Genomic DNA, 21227 nt, shown 5'->3' with positions numbered 1-21227 from the left:
TTTATGAGCCTTCCAGCTGCAAAAACCTTTTCAGAATAATGTGTTCCAGATTTATAAATAACAATAAAAAGCTTTCCTCTGAACAATGTCATCGAGTCTGGAAATAAAAGTGTTAAAGTCCAGCAGGGTTGCATTAACAATTTATTTGTAATGCAAACAATAGTATGGATTTTATTTCTTATGTACAAATCCAATTAACTATATCATTTACAGCAATTGCAGGGTACAGTAGCTGGACCACTGGTGTTTGTGCGTCCTTCTAGTTAGTGTCTCTGTGGCTTCTCCTTTACTGATGTGACCTCTGCCTCTTAAGACTAGAGATATGAAATGCTCATGCTTTATCTGGATGACTGCATCTAATCTGATCTGTTCCTACATATGTTGCCAATATTAAAGGCCCAGTCTGCCTAAAATACAAGTTGTCTCATGCAACCTAGCTGTTGATAATATTCAAAATTTGTGATAATGTTACAGGAGGATATCTTAAAAGTAAATGTTCCAGGTAAGAGGTCAATGAAGAGTTCAACAAGAGTACAGTACTTGCATGTTGCAAATGCTCCTGAACTAGAGACAACTCGGCATATGTGCAAATATACGTATTTAGGACCTGATTCATTACCGATCGCAACTGCGTTTCCGCTTGCAGACGGGCGATTGTTGGGTTCTGCGCATGCGTATGCATCGCAGTGTGCGTGCACAAAGGTCTCACTGCAGTAACCATGCAGACCCATCACACTTTGATTGACAGGAAGTGAGCGTTTGGGGGTATTGACGTGGGGGGTCAGAGAAACGCAGGTGTGCCAGTGCGTTTGAACGCCATTACAGTGGCATGCATAAAATAGCCACTGCAATGCCATACGCAGCTTGGGCTTCGCTACGCGCGTTGAGGTTAGCAATTTCTTTGTCTTTGTAATTTGTAAGGTCAGACCTTGTACAACTGTGCTTGAGGCTGAGATTGTACTCGATGTTTCAGGTGGTTTCGCTATTTTGCTGAGTATTACGGATGTGAGTAAGGGGATGTGGGCGTCCTTATGTTAGGCTGCGACGGCATTGCAATTGCAAACATTAACATATTTTTGCAGAGGGTCTGCTTGTGTTCTCGCAGTTGCGATCGCAATAGCGATTCGTAGTAAATCAGGCTCCTAGTTCCGTGGGGATGCAGTCAGGAAGCCGACGGTCGAAATGCCGATCGCCGGCTTCCCGACTGTCTATTCCTGGCAGTGGTCTAATGATAGGCGTCGAAATACCGACGCCTATCATTATCCCTACGCCGGGAGCCCGACTCCCAGCATACTGAATGAAGGTAAGTCGGGGGGCGGGTGCGGACAGCCGTGGGGGGGAGAGTTAGGTTAGGTGCTCCCGGGGGGGGGGGACTTAGGGTTAGGCACCCTCCCGTGAGGGATAGGCTAGGGTAAGGGGGGGTTAGGGTCATGCACCTCTGGGGGAAGGTTAGGGTTAGGCACCCCCCCGGGAGGGTTAGGTAAGGCTGTGGGGAAGGGGGGGTTAGGTTTAGGCACTTACAGGGGGAGTTAGGGTTAGGCACTTGGGGGGGGAGGTTAGGGTTAGGCACCCCTAAGGGAGGGTTGGGGGGGGTAGGGTTAGTAATAGTAAAAATACTCACCTGTCGGGAACTTCTGTTGCCAGTCTTCCGGTGTCTGGATTTGATACCCGACCGGCGGTATTTCATACCAATCCCATTCCGTGTACGCAATACAGGTGCAATTATGGCCGACATACATTCATTTTTGCATCGGCCCCATTGTTGGTATCAGGAGATGATATATGTTCTTACACACATCAGATGCTGAGTCAGGGATCCATTTGAAGTACACTGTAGTGTAAAATGCCTCATGTAGACAATTTTGGCAGAAAATAGCTGTTAATATAGAACAGTAGCTTGTATCTAGCTGTAACTCTTTTATATAAGTCAATATGTCATTTAGATTATTGTGTTTTTAAATAGCTGTCCTGGCAGTATGTTGTATATGGCTATGGAAAGCAAATAAATAAATACATTTTTATTTAAAAATAGGATCTAGAACAGTGGTGGGCGACAGGGCCCCTGGGGTCTCATGTTTGCCCTCCAAGCCATCACTTGTAGCCACTATCTCTTTCCTGCCATCCTGATTTGTTTGTTGTTGCTTGTAATACTTATGTAAAAGTTCTGCTGATATGTTATTACAGATAGCTGTCTTCTCATCGATTAAATGTATTAAATTTAACTCACTACTGCAATAAATGTAATGTTCTTTTGTAGGTTAGTTGGCCGCCAAATGCCCTATCACTGATAAAGAGTGATCTTCTAGAGTGACTGACACCACTAATATTTTCACTTTAACCATTAATAGAGACATTATAAGGCCTTGTATACATATGTACCAATACAGTGGTTATTACTTATTGCACTGAACTAATGAGTAGATGGGCAATGTACTGCTAGCACTGCCTTGTGTCCAAAGACCACCAAGTGTTCACAGCGATTCAACATGTCTGCAACTGAATGTACAAATTCAGTTTTCTACATGTTATCTTCGGGGCTAGATTAACAATGGGGTGGATGGGGCTACAACCCCAGGCAGCATGATGACATGGTCGGACACAGTAGATCATAGGGTTTTCTTGTTTTTTTTGTCAAAATCATGCAATTTTTCTATTTTTGTGTTTTAAGGGAGACACTGGGGCTGGCAGTGCAGGTGGTGTACACACCCACGTGATCATGGCCACAGCGTACCCCCTTCTCAGTATAGGCCCTTGAACATTTTCAGCCCTAGGCCCATGTGGCCCTTAATCTGGCCCTGGTTATCATATCATAGTAGAACATCACAAAAGACAGATTTTAGCATGATGGCAGACTGTAGTACAGTATTATAACATGTTCAGCTGCATCAATCCTAGAAACAATGGGTAGCTACAGAGTAGACATTACGCCAGTTTGTGGAACGTACTGTATATTGCATGTGCTGGTAATGCAGAGTCAGGTGCATCTACATATACATTAGAGGTGTGAATGAGGGAATGGGCATGAAATACCGGCAGTCGGGATACCTCCTGTCAAAATACCGACAGCGGCATCCTAATGGTCGGTATCCCGACAGGGGTCGGGTAAGTATACTAACCCTCCCCCATTCCCCCTCTAACCCTCCCTTCTAGTAGCCTAACCGCAACCCTCTCCACCCCGCACCCTAACCCTCCCACCTTCGTGCCTAAACCTAACCCTAAGCCCCCAGTGGTGCCTAACCCTAACCCCTCCTAGAGGTGGATATCCCTAACCTTCCTCCCCAAAACCTAGCAACCTCGTTTTGCTGCCTAAACCTAACACCCCCCCCTCCCCGCGGCTAGCAGCTAAGATGCCCCGGAGCTTACCTGGTTCGGGATGGCATCTGTCTAGATGAAGATAGGTGTCGACACCTATCTTTAGTCCCATGTCGGGCTTGCGATGATGGGATTTCGACCGGCGGCATCCCGTCCGCCGGTCTCCTAACTACATCCCATGAATGAGTATTAGAGAGGCGTTATAAAATGCAGGCAAAGTTGATGGCGGGCGTGTCAACAAAACTACGGGCCATGCACAGCTGGATGTAAGCGTACTTACATCTATTTCTAGGGGTATCATTTTCCCACTTATAGGTAGGTGCAGGGCCGTTTCTAGGGGCAGGCGACCCGTGCAATCGCACGGGGCGCGCTGCCTCCTACCCCTGCTGTAGAAACAGCATGTTAACTGCCGGGCGCCCGCTGAGATTCAGTTACCAGCGGGCGCCCGGCAGAGCAGAGCAGCCGGAGACGGAGGCTCCGGCTTCCGGCTCCCACAATGTGCACTATGGGAGGACGTCATGACGTCTTTCCCATAGTGCAGAGAGAGGAGCAGCCGAGCGGAGCGGACGCCAGAGCTGGGGCCAGAGCGGGGCTGAAGGTAAGTGTTACTGTTTTTTTTTTTTTTGTGTGTGTGTGTGCAGGCAGCCTGGACAATACTTGGGGGGAGGCACTACTACTGGGGGCACTTCTGCTGGGGGAGCCACCACTACTGGGGGCACCTGGGCACAGCTACTAGGGACATTACTCTGGGGGCACTTCTACTGGGGGAGACACCACTACTGGGGGCACCCGGGCACTACTACTGGGGACATTACTCGGGGGGCACTTCTACTGGGGTTATTGCTTAGGAGGCATTACTCAGGGGCCAGGGGCACTTCTACTGGGGGCACTACTACTTGGGGCTTTTCTACTTGGGGCACTACTACAAAGGGAGCATTACTATTGGGGGCACTAATACAGGGGCATTAATACTGGGGAATTTATAAAGGGGACACTACTACAGGGGGCATTACTATTGGGGGCAATACAACTGGGGACACTACTACTGGGGCACTACAACAGGAACCATTACTATTGGGGGCATTACTGATGGGGGCATGACTACAGGGGACATGACTACAGGGGGCACTACTAATGGGGGCTCTGCATAAGTTACACTACCACTGTGGGCACTGCATAAGGGGCATAAATACAGGGGACACTGCATATGGGGACAACTACAGGGGGCACTGCATAATGGGCACTTTTGCCTGAGAGCCAGTGGGGGGGAAGCCTAAGACCTGTCGGGATGGAATGGCAAGGGAGGGGGCTGGAATGGTAAGGGAGGGGGCTGGAATGGTAAGGGAGGGGAGAGAATGGTAAGGGAGGGGAGAGAATGGTAAGGGAGGGGGCTGGAATGAAGTGTGTATTATGTGAATCATGTTTTTTCAATGTGTTTTATGTGGTTCTGGATTTAATAATGTATTTGAGGTGGATGTGGTTTTAAAACGTAGTTTATGTGCCTCTGGCTTTTCCAATATATTTTATGTGGAAGTGGTTTGTTGCAGTGTATTTTATGTGGATCTGGCTGGGCTCGCTCCCAACGCGACTAAAACCGGGTGTGATGCAAGGTCATACTTCTGCAAATGTCACACCACAGGCATGCACACAGAAATGCGGCGTGGGCTTGTGACAGCTAGGCCACACCCCATTTCTTGAGCGCGCGCATGCTGTCTATCTTTTATTTGACTACATATATTTTTCAGCGCTTTGCCTCTGACAGGTTAGACACCCTTGTACTCAGTAGTCACGGTGGCTGTCATTCTGTGGTCTTTCTAGATCACGCTCCCTTACTGTGATACCACACCCCCTCACGATGACGCCACGCCCACTCCACAATATTACTGCTTCGAGGGGGGGGGCGCATTTTGACTGCTCGCACTGGGAGCCTCAGACCCTAGAAACTGCCCTGGGTAGGTGCAAGTACACAGTGATGGTAACGATGAGTGGTAGCACAAGTATAGGTAGGTGCAAGTACACAGTGATGGTGATAATGAGTAGTAGCACAGGTATACGTAGGTGCAAGTCCACAGTGATGATTATTAGTAGCACAAGTATAGGTAGGTGCAAGTACTAGTAGGGTTTGGGTACGGGATAACGGAACTCAGGAACCCGGCGGTCATAATCCCGATGCCGGTATGGTGACTGGGTTACATTGCCAACAACCGCAGGTAAGTATACTAACCTTACCCCTAAATCAGCCTTCCCCCCGCAGCCTAAACCTAACCATCCACCTCCGCAGCCTTAACCTAACCTTCCCCCCGCAGCCTAACCACCCTCCTAGCGCCTAACCCTAATACTTAACCCTCGCACTAACTCCAATACTTACTGTCGGGATGCCGATGCCAGGTTTCTGACTGGTGTTGGAATTGTGAGTAGGATCGCCGGGATATGAACTACATCTCACTAGTAGCAAAAGTATAGGTAGGTGCAAGTATACACTGATGATGATGATTATTAGTAGCATAAGTATAGGTAGGTGCAAGTATACACTGATGATGATTATTAGTAGCATAAGTATAGGTAGGTGCAAGTACACACTGATGATGATTATTAGTAGCATAAGTATAGGTAGGTGCAAGTACACACTGATGATGATTATTAGTAGCATAAGTATAGGTAGGTGCAAGTACACACTGATGATGATTATTAGTAGCATAAGTATAGGTAGGTGCAAGTACACACTGATGATGATTATTAGCAGCATAAGTATAGGTAGGTGCAAGTACACAACGATGATGATGATTAGTAGCATAAGTATAGGTAGGTGCAAGTACACACTGATGATGATTATTAGTAGCATAAGTATAGGTAGGTGCAAGTACACACTGATGATGATTATTAGTAGCATAAGTATAGGTAGGTGCAAGTACACACCGATGATGATTATTAGTAGCATAAGTATAGGTAGGTGCAAGTACACACCGATGATGATTATTAGTAGCATAAGTATAGGTAGGTGCAAGTACACACCGATGATGATTATTAGTAGCATAAGTATAGGTAGGTGCAAGTACACACTGATGATGATTATTAGTAGCATAAGTATAGGAGTTAGGTGCAAGTACACACTGATGATGATTATTAGTAGCATAAGTATAGGAGTTAGGTGCAAGTACACACTGATGATGATTATTAGTAGCATAAGTATAGGAGTTAGGTGCAAGTACACACTGATGATGATTATTAGTAGCATAAGTATAGGTAGGTGCAAGTACACACCGATGATGATTATTAGTAGCATAAGTATAGGTAGGTGCAAGTACACACCGATGATGATTATTAGTAGCATAAGTATAGGTAGGTGCAAGTACACACCGATGATGATGATTAGTAGCATAAGTATAGGTAGGTGCAAGTACACACCGATGATGATGATTAGTAGCATAAGTATAGGTAGGTGCAAGTACACACTGATGATGATGATTAGTAGCATATGTATAGGTAGGTGCAAGTACACACCGATGATGATGATTAGTAGCATAAGTATAGGTAGGTGCAAGTACACACCGATGATGATGATTAGTAGCATAAGTATAGGTAGGTGCAAGTACACACCGATGATGATGATTAGTAGCATATGTATAGGTAGGTGCAAGTACACACTGATGATGATTATTAGTAGCATAAGTATAGGTAGGTGCAAGTACACACCGATGATGATGATTAGTAGCATAAGTATAGGTAGGTGCAAGTACACACCGATGATGATGATTAGTAGCATAAGTATAGGTAGGTGCAAGTACACACCGATGATGATGATTAGTAGCATATGTATAGGTAGGTGCAAGTACACACTGATGATGATTATTAGTAGCATAAGTATAGGTAGGTGCAAGTACACACTGATGATGATTATTAGTAGCATAAGTATAGGTAGGTGCAAGTACACACCGATGATGATGATTAGTAGCATAAGTATAGGTAGGTGCAAGTACACACCGATGATGATGATTAGTAGCATAAGTATAGGTAGGTGCAAGTACACACCGATGATGATGATTAGTAGCATAAGTATAGGTAGGTGCAAGTACACACCGATGATGATGATGATGATTAGTAGCATAAGTATAGGTAGGTGCAAGTACACACTGATGATGATGATGATTAGTAGCATAAGTATAGGTAGGTGCAAGTACACACTGATGATGATGATGATTAGTAGCATAAGTATAGGTAGGTGCAAGTAAACACTGATGATGATTATTAGTAGCATAAGTATAGGTAGGTGCAAGTACACACTGATGATGATTATTAGTAGCATAAGTATAGGTAGGTGCAAGTACACACTGATGATGATTATTAGTAGCATAAGTATAGGAGTTAGGTGCAAGTACACACTGATGATGATTATTAGTAGCATAAGTATAGGTAGGTGCAAGTACACACCGATGATGATTATTAGTAGCATAAGTATAGGTAGGTGCAAGTACACACCGATGATGATGATTAGTAGCATAAGTATAGGTAGGTGCAAGTACACACCGATGATGATGATTAGTAGCATAAGTATAGGTAGGTGCAAGTACACACCGATGATGATGATTAGTAGCATAAGTATAGGTAGGTGCAAGTACACACTGATGATGATGATTAGTAGCATATGTATAGGTAGGTGCAAGTACACACTGATGATGATTATTAGTAGCATAAGTATAGGTAGGTGCAAGTACACACTGATGATGATTGTTAGTAGCATAAGTATAGGTAGGTGCAAGTACACACCGATGATGATGATTAGTAGCATAAGTATAGGTAGGTGCAAGTACACACCGATGATGATGATTAGTAGCATAAGTATAGGTAGGTGCAAGTACACACCGATGATGATGATGATGATTAGTAGCATAAGTATAGGTAGGTGCAAGTACACACTGATGATGATGATGATGATTAGTAGCATAAGTATAGGTAGGTGCAAGTACACACTGATGATGATGATGATTAGTAGCATAAGTATAGGTAGGTGCAAGTAAACACTGATGATGATTATTAGTAGCATAAGTATAGGTAGGTGCAAGTACACACTGATGATGATTATTAGTAGCATAAGTATAGGTAGGTGCAAGTACACACTGATGATGATTATTAGTAGCATAAGTATAGGTAGGTGCAAGTACACACTGATGATGATGATTAGTAGCATAAGTATAGGTAGGTGCAAGTAAACACTGATGATGATTATTAGTAGCATAAGTATAGGTAGGTGCAAGTACACACCGATGATGATTATTAGTAGCATAAGTATAGGTAGGTGCAAGTACCCACTGATGATGATTATTAGTAGCATAAGTATAGGTAGGTGCAAGTACACACTGATGATGATGATTAGTAGCATAAGTATAGGTAGGTGCAAGTACACACTGATGATGATGATTAGTAGCATAAGTATAGGTAGGTGCAAGTACACACTGATGATGATGATTAGTAGCATAAGTATAGGTAGGTGCAAGTACACACTGATGATGATGATTAGTAGCATAAGTATAGGTAGGTGCAAGTACACACTGATGATGATGATTAGTAGCATAAGTATAGGTAGATGCAAGTACACACTGATGATGATTATTAGTAGCATAAGTATAGGTAGGTGCAAGTACACACTGATGATGATTATTAGTAGCATAAGTATAGGTAGGTGCAAATACACACTGATGATGATTATTAGTAGCATAAGTATAGGTAGGTGCAAATACACACTGATGATGATTATTAGTAGCATAAGTATAGGTAGGTGCTTGTACACACTGATGATGATGATTAATAGCATAAGTATAGGTAGGTGCAAGTACACACTGATGATGATTATTAGTAGCATAAGTATAGGTAGGTGCAAGTACACACTGATGATGATTATTAGTAGCATAAGTATAGATAGGTGCAAGTACACACTGATGATGGTGATGATGACTAGTAGCACAAGTTTAGGTACAGATGTATTCACATACATCTATCTCCATGCGCTACAAGTCGCATTACACATAATGAGTGAGAGCCATGTGACTCTGTAGCACTGAGCATTTTTCGTGCAACTTTTTATCTTCAAATGCTTCTTATTCGCACAGTGATGCAAATAGGACACACAAGCAGCTTCTGCTGATGAGAGTGATATGCGGCTTGCCTATATTCTGTGTGTGACTGCAGGTGTATCTGCATACAAAATGCTACGTTACAGTGTCAGCAGCTGCTTGTGCATCCTATTCACATTGCTTTGCGAATAATACGCATTTGAAGGTGAAAAGTTGATGCTTGGTGCTACCGAGTCGCACAGCGCTCACACATTATGTTTAACGCAACTTGTAGCCCACAGAGGTAAGATGTATGTGGACACATCTGTAATGATGGTGATAATTATTAGCAGAGTAGCAGATTAGTGCAGCGGGAAAACACTGGGTGGCATTGGTGTTGTGCTATCTCTCCCCCTAAGTAGAAGATAAAACACTGGGCCAAAGTGCATAAGGTGCTAAGGTCCTGATTCAGCAAGGATTGCTATTCTGCTAGAACGCACGCACCACAGTTGTTAATATTAGTGATGAAATGCAAATGTTTGCAATCGCATTGCAATCACAGCGTACCATAAGGATGCCCACTTCCCCTTACACACATCCATATACTTGGGCAACATAGCGAAATAATCGGTAACATCGAGTGACAACGGACCCATACGCACAGTTAATGCAGGTCAGACCTCACTCAGGAATTGCTTGCTTCAGGTCACGCTATGAGGCCTCAGGCTATGTATGGAATTGCAATGGATAATTGATGCACGCCCCTGCAACGCCGTCCCAACGCACTGGCACGCCTACGCTCGCCCAACCATCCCCCCGTCACCACCCACAAACGGCACTTCCTGTCAATCACTGTGCTCGAGATCTGCGTAACCTCTACAAACGCATTTCCCATCACAATTGCTAGTTTGCGCACACGCACTACGATGCATGCGCAATGCAAATTAATCGACTGATTGCATGCGTCTATGCAACTGCGGTCCTTGCAGAATCAGGCCCTAAAATGTGTTGCGCAGTTGTTTGGTTGCGGTTAGTCCACACGTGGTACAGCTTAACCGGGTCTTAGGTTTATTGAACCAGGTAGAACAATAAGTAGTACATGACACAAGGATATAACACGTGTGTAAATAATAGTACTGATGCATTGTAGGCCGTTGTCTGGGTGGCATGCTCCCCAGTGTAAGTTAGCGCTATTCCCCGTGAATGTATTGGTGGTGATACAGGGGTCTATTTACTAAGCCTTGGATGGAGATAAATTGGATAGAGATAAAGTACAAGCCCACCAGCTCCTATCATTTTTCAAACCCAGCCAGTGACATGGCAGTTAGGAGCTGATTGGCTGGTACTTTATCTCTGTTCACTATAACTCCATCCAAGGCTTAGTAAATAGACCCCACAGTGGGCTTGCGGACTCCTAGTAGGGTCTACAGGGCTGCTGTCATAGGAGAGTCTCAGAAGTGCATCCATTAACGGCAGACACCACGGAGAAAAGATGTGCGAACAAGGCGTGCAGGTGCAGTAGCCCATGTCGTAGGTCAGGCCTCCTGCTGAGCTCCAGCAGGTCCTAGAGACCGCTGGCTGTGTTACCTGTTTGGCACTGTGGTAGAGTCACCGCAGGAACGCTCCTCATCCACCAGGTAATAAATTACCTGGTGCAACAAACACAATGTTAAATACAGTAAATAGGCCCCTTTACCTAGTAACAGGTCTTTTTTTAGCAACATTCTACTTAGAGAACATAATGGGAAATCCACATAGATTTCCAACTTGCCCCAGGTAGGCTAGCGTCATGCAGTGACATGGTTAATGCACATAGTGCATCACATGGGAATCTCAGTATTTCCTATTGACTTGCCAAGAAGCCTCTCAGCAGTGCCTAGACTCAGGTATCTTTCCAGACCTCAACACAAGTGAAACACAGGTGACTAAACATATTTTAAATGTAGTTAACTTGCAAATCACAGGCTTGAGCCACTTTTGGCAAGGATTGCATGTAAGGCTATATCCTTTTATAGAGGTATTTTTTAGGTGAAAAGTTGAGAAATATGTTCCTGCTTTCTCTTGTAATTTAGCAAATACCGTTTTCACTGACCCATCAAACGTGTAATCTCTAGACGGCCAGCAGAACTTCTCTTCAGCTACCTGATATTTGTTTTTCTTACATGGGTGAAGTGAGTGAAATGAGTTCTGCTATTAATATTAGTGATATACAAGATCCAGACATAGGAAATCTGAAATGTATGGAGTAAAACATTTTCATTATTATTATTTTGCGTGTTGGCTAAGACCGGTGATTTTCCCCCAAAGTTTACAGTTGGCCAAGCTAGTTGATCGTGCTGATTAAATGATTCAACTTAACTCAATTCAACACATTCATACCCGCTCGCAAGCAGCCGCTCGCTCGTATTTGGCCGATGTTATGCACTTGCGCATGCAACGCAGTGTGCGTGCGCGAACTAGTTCGAGCGATTAGGAAGCACTCGCTCGCCCAGCAAAGACAGCCCAGTGGAATGAGTGACAGGAGAGGCCGTTTGTGGGTGGTAACAGGGGCAGGGGAGTAGTAACGGCTGTAGTAACGGGGGAGTGGAGGTGCGAACGAGTGCTTCAACGTCGTTTCAGAGGCGTGCATAATTAACAGGTGGCGTCAGAGTACACATCACCTGGCTGGTTTTTACACTGAAATACATGCAGTGCTGCCAGTAGGGTAAAGGCAACTGCAAGCGCTGCGGTCAGATCCAATGGAACCCGATGTACCGATGGTGTATATACTTCCTGGAGATGACGTGCGCTAGTGGGTGGCTAAAGACAGGCTGGTGGGTGTCTATAAACACAAAGTGATAGCTCACCAAGACATAGTTGGCATGCTTATGCCTTGCCTGCGATCGCCTGCCTTGACGTCACTTAGCTGAATTTGCATATGCAGGGATTGAGCGGCCGCATCTAGCGAATGGGTCTGAATCAGGCCCGTAGTTTGTGTGGAATAAGAGCTCATATACCAAAAAAAAAGGTACCTTTTGTGATCGATATACTTACTGTGCCAGGCGTAACAAAATAGGTGGATCACTCACTTCACACGAGGAACCAGAGTGGTCTTACTTTGCCATTCCTGGGCTCCAGGGATTCCTTGTCACCATCAGTAATCACCTATTACTGTCTCCTCTCACTGCTTTGTTGAAATTTAAGATGTTGAAATCACCAGGCTCCTACCGCTTTCTTCGGCGTATGTGTTGTCATGCTGCTGTTGATCAGTGCTGCCCTTGGTGGCAGGCAGAGGGCAAGCTCAGAGACACTGCGCCCAACTCAGAGCTGCCAGAGAATTGATAATCGTTTGGCGCTTATCTGGTAGTCACAGGTTACAAGCAGATATAGGCAGGGGGAGATCTAGGGGAGAGGGTGATCAAGGTGATCGTCCTCCCAAATACACACACTTTCTCCTTCGGGTGGCTGCGATGTCCCGCTCCTTCCCAGGTCCCAGAATGAGAAGGTGTGTGTATTAGGAAAAGAAAGTCTATGTAATATGGAAAGGGTGGGTTGCATTGATTGCCCCCAAACCTCTGGATCCATCGCTGGATGTAGGCATGTTGATGTGTACTAGATCCAAATAAAATGTCCTTAACCACTTAACTGACAATTTTTTTTAAATGATTGTTTAAAAAAAAAATAATAATAATTAAGTCCAGAATTTTTTTTTTAAATATATTTAAATGCTTTATTTAAAAAATATATATATACCTAGGGGGTGCACCTCTCTGTGTCTATAGTCCCCATTGTAAAACCACTTCCCATCCCCCAGTGGAAATAGCCCCCAGTGGAAAAAGTTCCCCAGCAATATACACCCCTTAATGGTAATAGATCTCAGTGGCAGAGCCCCTACCCCCGGTATCAGTGGGGTCCCACTGTCCAAAAGTGTCACTTTACATGCAGGTGTATATTTTAATATGTTCCCACCCCCCAGCCAACTCTTTCTGGGGTATAACCATGGATTTCCTCCTTAACAGACAGGGGACAAAGCAGGAAGGCATGGTTGCATGCTAAAATAAGGCCCAGCTGACTGTGGTCACATCCTATGCGACCGTGCCAGGTAAGTGGTTAAAAGTTGAAGTTATTAAGAATATCATGCAGATGTTCTTGGATGTTCAGATGAAATACAGTTCTGAGCATACACTCTTTTTGAGGTCAGAGAGACCCTATATGTACAATACAGGCACATAATACAGCAAAGGTTGATCCAGCATTTGTCCCTTTAAAGCAATCCAGGTGGATGCAGACACTGTGCACGTGCATCCTCCTGGAGGGGTGTTTCACACTTGGATACATTATAACCAGTGGTAAAGATCGTGTACCTCTACCCTGTGAAGGAGTTGTGCACGCTCCTTTACACTCCCTGACATCTGGAATACTATGGGGGTTGGGAATGTAATCATTACATGATCTCCTGCATAAAAATTCCTGCAAGTTTCTGCTGAGGGACCTGATCTCTTCCTTTGGCTGAAACTGGCTCCCAAAGGTAGAGTGGTCAGACACTAGGACAACAGTAACCTGGTTGCCGTCACTAGAGCCCTCTGGGCTCTGGTGTGGTAATCGGCATGGCACATTGAGACTCCCATCCTACCCTGCTCCATCTGAGTTCATTCAAACCCAGGTTGTGCACGCTAAATCCTTCTAGTAGCTCACTGACTGTAGCTGCCAGTTGGGACTCTAGGACTCAGGTGCTGCTATATTGAGAAATTGCAGTACAATATACAGTATTATTCGACAATACAGTACAAGCATTGATATCATGTCTAGACATGGAGAACAAATATATGATATACATCAAAATAGCACTGAACATGTCTGAGTATAAAACAATAATATACATAGGACAAAAGTAAATATTAAATGTTGGTAAAGACCCCACACTTTGATCATCTCAAAATAACTGTTGACACAGTCAAAATCTAAACATACTGTGTTAGGATATATACCACTTTCAGACAGGAAAAAGCTAAAATCCCGGCATTTGCGTGCCGCGTTGTTTTGCCAGTCCCTGCCTGTACCCCCGTTCAGACAGAAGAGCAAATTACCAGGTCAAACATTTCAACCCGGTAATTTGCTGATTAACACGGGTACTTCTTCTTTGTCTGAAAGGGTCCACCCAGGTTCGAAATTCGCGGATCTTCAACCCTGGTAAATTCCTGGGACAAAGTCCCGGGATTTACAACCTTTACCTCTTTCAGACAGAAAAAGGACCCGCGTTGATCAGCAAATTACCGGGTTGAAATGTTTGACCCAGTAATTTGGTTTTCTGTCTGAAAGTGGTATAAAAAGAATCAGATATTAAATATGAAATATGCCTAGAAAGAGCCTGGAAGGGAGGCGCTGGTCAGTGTGATATCAGACAGGTGGATCTTGTGCAGCCATCCAGGTGAGATGCCAGGTAATATGACAGAAGCTGTGATGGATTTGTTCTCTAGTCGTTTGTGGAAGGGTATCGATATAAGATTCCCATAGCATGAAAAAGCGTTCCATCTGCCTCTCCTTATTCCAGAGTGCTTCCACCCAGTCCATTCTAAACATAAGGTGCAGTTTATTCAAAAAGAGGTATTTGAGGAGGTGTATTGTCAATCCATCCTTGTAGAATGGTTTTAATAGCGTTATTCTCTAACATAAACACTTTAGTTTTTGAACACGACTGTGGTAATATAATGTTATATCAGTTTCACATAAACATTTGAGATGCCAGTAACTTTTTGAATAGTTTTCCTGTCGTTATCCTGTTATTACTATAACAACCTCCTTTATTACTTCCTATTATTTTGTCTGCCTAGGTCAGGAAGACATTTAGGGAATCATAGCTGAATATGGTATACTGCCGCTAAATCATAGTGGCAAATACTTACTTTTCCAGGTAGAAATTAGAAAAAATTTAATTTTAGGGCTTATTCACAGGTATCAAAATAAAGCACTTTAACATTGTTTTTTTCATAATGGAATGTCAACTTTAACATTGCCTTCCCTGGGGTTCTCACTGGGATTGCATGTCAAAGCATTATGTGATATACAGTACAAAGTACAGCTTTCAGACCCACTGATGAAGAGTGGAGTAGCAAGGTTACATGGCGCCTGGGGAAAGCACCCACTCAGGTGGTCCCTCCTTTCCTATTGGTACAAAAATGCAGAAAACTATTTAAAAATGATCATGGCAGTACCACCACAATACTCCATTCACTTTTTGGCTTCTTGGGATGGCATATAGAGAAAATTATTATTATGTTGACTTTGTGAAATGTCATCATCAAATATGTGGGCAACTGCAGAATGTCGACATGTTCACAATGAGAACATGTCAAATGTCGACAGGTGGAATGTCGATATTCTGCAGGGACCAGATGATTAGAGTTAGGCTGTGGCAGGGATGGTTGAGGAGAGGGTTATGGTTAAGCACTATGGGGAGGGATAGGGTTAGGCAACAGGAGGGGAGGTTAGAGCTAGGCACTCTGGGGAGGGTTAGGCTGTGGCAGGGATGGTTGGGTTGAGGCACTAGGGGGAGGAACAGAGTTAGGCTATGGGATGGGAGGCTAGGGTTATGGCACTGCAGAGAGGGTTAGGGTAGGGTTAGGGATACTCATTGCTGAAACTAATACAGAATGTGCTGTAAGTCATCATGACGTCACCAGTGGACCTGGAAGACACTGCTGGAGTCTCCGAAACCGCTGTACCAGGTAAGTCACCACTGGACCACTAGTAACGATTTGTCGACACTCTAAACACGTCGACATTTCATCAGTCAGCATTACGACCATGTCAATATTCTCATGTCGACTTTATGAATGTCAACATTATGAATGTTAACAAAATACACCATAACCGTTATCAATGCATATTGATAAAAAGTTTGTATTAATAATACAAGGGGACATTTTAAATATACAGTGCCTTGCAAAAGTATTCACCTTCCTTGGCTTTTTACCTTATTTGTTACATTACAACCTGTAATTTATTTATTTTTTGAATCTGAATTTTAGGTGATAAATCTGCACAAAATAGTCTAATTTGGTGAAGTGAAATGATAAAAATATATATAAAAAAGAATCTATAAATAAAATTCAGAAAATTGGCATGTTCATACAGTATGTAATCACCCCCTTTGTTATGAAGCCCCTCAAAAGTTCTGGTGCAACCAATTACCTTCAGAAGTCACATAATCAGAAGTCACCTGTGTGAAATCTAAGTGTCACATGATCTGTCAGTATAAACACACTTATTCTGAAAGGCTCCAGAGGCTGCAACACCACTAAACTGCAAGAGGCATCACACCATGAAAACCAAGGAGCTCTCCAAACAAGTCAGGGACAAAGTTGTTGAGAAATACAATTCTCGGTTGGGTTATAAAAAAATATCCAAATCTTTGATGATCCCCGGGAGTACCATCAAATCCATCATCATGGTACCACAACAAACCTGCCAAAGAGAGGGCCGCCCACCAAAACTCACAGACCGGGCAAGGAGGGCATTAATCAGAGAGGCAGCACAGAGACCAAAGGTAACCCTGAAGGAGCTGCAGAGTTCCACAGCAGAGACTGGTGTATCTGTGCATGTGACCACAATAAGCCGTACACTCCATAGAGCTGGGCTTTATGGAAGAGTGGCCAGAAAAAAGCCATTACTTAGTGATAAAAATAAGAAGACACAATTTGAGTTTGCCAAAAGGCATGTGGGCTTTGGTCAGATGAGACTAAACTTGAACTTTTCGGCCACCAAGGAAAACGCTATGTCTGGCGCAAACCCAACACATCCCATCAGCCCAAGAACACCATCAGTGAAACATGGTGGTGGCAGCATCATGCTGTGGGGATGTTTTTCAGCAGCAGGGACTGGGAAAGTGATTCGAGTCGAGGGAAAGATGGATGGTGCTAAATACAGGGATATTCTTGAGCAAAACCTGTTTCAGTCTGCCTGTGATTTGAGGCTGGGACGGAGGTTCACCTTCCAGCAGGACAATGACCCAAAGCATACTGCTAAAGCAACACTCGAGTGGTTTAAGGGGAAACATTTATATGTGTTGGAATGGCCTAGTCAAAGCCCAGATCTCAATCCAATTGAGAATCTGTGGTCAGACTTGAAGATTGCTGTTCACAAGCGGAAACCATCCAACATGAAGGAGCTGGAGCAGTTTTGCCTTGAGGAATGGGCAAAAATCCCAGGGGCAAGATGTGGCAAGCTCATAGTGACTTATCCAAAGCGACTTGTAGCTGTAATTGCCGCAAAAGGTGGCTCGACAAAGTACTGACTTTAGGGGGTGAATAGTTATGCACACTGAAGTTTTCCGTTACATTGTCCTAAATGCTGTTTGAGTCACAATATAAAAAAAAAAAAAACAACTTCACAGTTGTAGGCATGTTCTGTGAATGAAATGATGCACACCTTCAAACAATCCATTTTAATTCCAGGTTGTGAGACAACAAAACTTGAAAAATGCAAAGGGTTATGAATACTTTTGCAAGGCACTGTATACTGAGGGACGGTACAAGCAACTGAAGATTTGCATTTTAGAATATATGCAAAATATAAAAAATGTCATAGTGTCCCTTGGGGTTTTAAAGGTTTTAAAGAATGTCAGAATTTATCAATGGTAAACTTTATTGAATGTTTTAATGGATAATAGAGAAGGAGATAGACTTGAAATTGGCAAGTAGCGAGTCCTATTGGATTTAAACTCTCTGGGCCTGATTCAGCAGCGTACGCAATGGCGATTACGGATTGTTTGCCATCGTGCATGCATATATAAGCCACACTGTGCATTGCGATTACAGATGCACAGAGGAATCCATTGCAAAGTGAGTTACAGGCTGTCAGCGTTTGGGGTTGGTGACGGGGCGGTCGTAAAAATGCAGGCGTGTCTGTGCTTTTGAACGCTGCATAAATTAGCCACTGCGATTGCATACGCAGCATGAGAGCTCTCTGCGTGCGAGGAGACTTGCAGTGTTTGCAACTGGTCAGACCTGTTGTACATTCTGCATGACTGCGCAATGTATGTTGATGGTATCGATGTTTACATAGAAGAGCGACATTGGACGGATATGAGAAGGCAGTAGTGGACATATTTATGTGGGTGTGCTTTGGCAGGCATTAGCATATTTTAGCAACTGCAACCCATAGGTGATTACACTTGCATTTGTGCCCGCTGCTGATCCACGCCATTTATACTCTTGTTTCCAACAGAGCTAAAGGAAACTGATATAGTACTTGTACATAGAAGCTATACCCATTTTTCACTGAGTGAAAAACCCAGGTTATTGCCGAGTCGACACGGGTCAGGCCTCAGTAGAAATGGCTCCCAAAAAAATAACCTGGGTCCAATGACCCGGCAATCCAAACCGGGAAGCAAGCAGGGTTGGACACAGGTAGGACCTGGGTTAAGGGGAAATTGGAAATGGGTCCCATTTACAGCATGGGGAGATCTGGATTTCCCGGCGCTTGGAGATGATGTCATCTCCAAGCTCCAGAGAAGAGAACCACTGCACACGGGTGCAGTGTGAACGCGGCCAACCAGGGTCAAAGTGCAGTGGAAACGGGGTGTGAAGCCGGATCAGACCCGTGTCGGGTTGGACTCATGTTCAAAATCCTGGGTCAGGTATGGGACTTTGGTGTAAACGGGGTATAAGTTATATACTGTATATATTATTAATTTCTAGTTCATGAATTATAAAGGAGTAGTCTGTATTTAGTTTTGTTTTTACTTTAATTGGTGTTTATCATTTTTCTTATTTTATTTGGATAGATAGGATATTAGTTTTTGGTACATGAATTGTAAAGGAGTACATTCACTTTTCCTTTTTTTATGTACCATATATGATTTATTACATTATTTATTATTTTATATTATATTTGGGTATAGGTATATATTGTAATACTTTCTAGAATTGAAGACAGCATATTCCCTGACAAAGAAATATCTGGAGTTATTGTGTAACTGTTTTTGATTATAGAATATTTGAATTTAGGGCCTTATTCAGCTAGTGCACTGGTGAACGCAGATTCCCGATGGTCGGGATTCTGTGCAGGTCCCGGACCCGTACTGTGCATGTGCAGTACGGGTCCTGCGTGTTTGCATGCTGTCTGGCAGCAGACTGTCAGTGATTGACAGTCTGCTGCCGTTTGTGGGCATGAGGGGGCGGCGACGGCCTCGGTTTCCCAAAACGGAGGTGTGCCGCCGCTGTTGGGGGGGCAAGAGCCCAGGATCACCGTTGGGTAACTGAGATATCCTGGTCTCTTTGTTGTATCTGCAGCTGCGACACATGGGTCACTTAGCCGGCCTATGTTATCGCAGATTATCCGATGATGCGTCCTTGGATGCAGCTCGGATAAGTAATACATGAAGGAGGCATGACGCCTCCTGCTGCATTACCATAATTGCAATGACTTGTTTGCAAAACTGCTTGCGTGCTGCTCTGCAATTCCTTCCTGTGCTGAATCATTCACTTTTTATATATTGGGTGTGCATTTTTATAAAGTGTCTCAATATGGACATCCATTATAAAAAATGGTGGCCACCATAGAGCTGCAAAACCATGGCGCCAGTTACTAATAATAATAATAACAATAATAATACTATTGGAACTCATTATAAATGGTGGCCATGACAGGGCTACAAAACATGGTGCCAGTTTCTAATGATAATAATAATAAAAATAATTATAATACTATTGGAACTCATTATAAATGGTGGCCATGACAGGGCTACAAAACATGATGCCTAATACTAAAGAGTAAGTTATATTGTATGATGGGTTACTATTAAATTGGCCTATGTGTTTAAGTTGTAAAATGCTCAGTATGTTAATCTGTAGGATTGAAATAAATAAATATATATATTATTTTTTAATCACTGTATATGACATTTTTTATGTCTTAAGTCTTAACACCTATGTTTTTGTGCATGTTGTAGTCAAGTACAAAGGGAGATTACAACTGTATGTAAGGCTAAAAGGTCAAAGTGAAATCATCCACCTAAAAATACTGGATTTGCCCCTGCACCTTGCAGTGTGCCTGCTAAGGTCTGCAAAATATTTGAAATATGTCTTAAATAGATAAAGTGACAATCCCATACCTTGGAATCTCTTACATGGAAAATAGTGCACTGTACTTTTACTGGGTCTAACTTTAATACGTAACACACCCCCTGGCTGGCTGATGTCATATATGGCAGCACACCCAGAGACTAACATCTGAGGATCTTCTCCACCCCATGCAATAATACAAAAAGTACTAGCCTGTTGCTACATGGATTGAATGATATCCAACTTGGAACCTTCAGCAAATAACACTGTTTTTAATAGTCATGAGCCACATGTTTTCTATTCCCTTGTGTCCCACAGGATAAATGTAACAGAATAGTGATATCATTTTCATTTTTGCAACAACATAAATAAAACAAAACCTAACAAATCATATTTTCCATTGGTGTGTTTCTTAAGGCCTTGACTGGGCATGATACAGTATGTGCGTGTGCTGAATGTCAATGCTATTTGTATGAAAGCTTTAGATTAAATGAATTGTGAATAAGTCTGTTGTGCAGTACGAACTCTTAATTGTAGTTATCTATCTGGAACACATGAATGCTGCTTAAAGTAGTTTTTAGACTCAGTAACGTTTTTCATATATAGTTAAACATGCACTACTGTACATTTCTGTCAGCACATTATGGGCTTAATTCAGACCCGCTCGCGAGCGCTCGCTAGCGGGTCGATGTTGGCCAAGTGCGCATGCGCGAGGCCCGAACAACGACGGCCAAGCCGTCGTTATGGGACTCGCACCAAAGGGGGCGTGCTGTCGATGGTGATTGACAGCATGCCCCCTTTGGTGGGGGCGTGCCGGGGGTGTGGC

At 43.5% G+C, this 21227-nt stretch overlaps 1 protein-coding gene across 1 annotated transcript in view; it reads left to right on the top strand.

Moving 5' to 3' along the window:
- The window catches only part of COLEC12 (collectin subfamily member 12), a 220939-nt gene that overhangs the window by 1274 nt on the left and 198438 nt on the right, over positions 1-21227 (top strand). The window lies entirely within an intron of this gene.

This window comes from Taudactylus pleione, unplaced genomic scaffold (assembly GCF_031769625.1).
Source record: "Taudactylus pleione unplaced genomic scaffold, aTauple2 ptg000093l, whole genome shotgun sequence".
Classification (NCBI taxonomy): Eukaryota; Metazoa; Chordata; class Amphibia; order Anura; family Myobatrachidae; genus Taudactylus; species Taudactylus pleione.
Note: the sequence above shows the minus strand (reverse complement) of the source record. Positions and strands in the feature narration are given on the sequence as shown.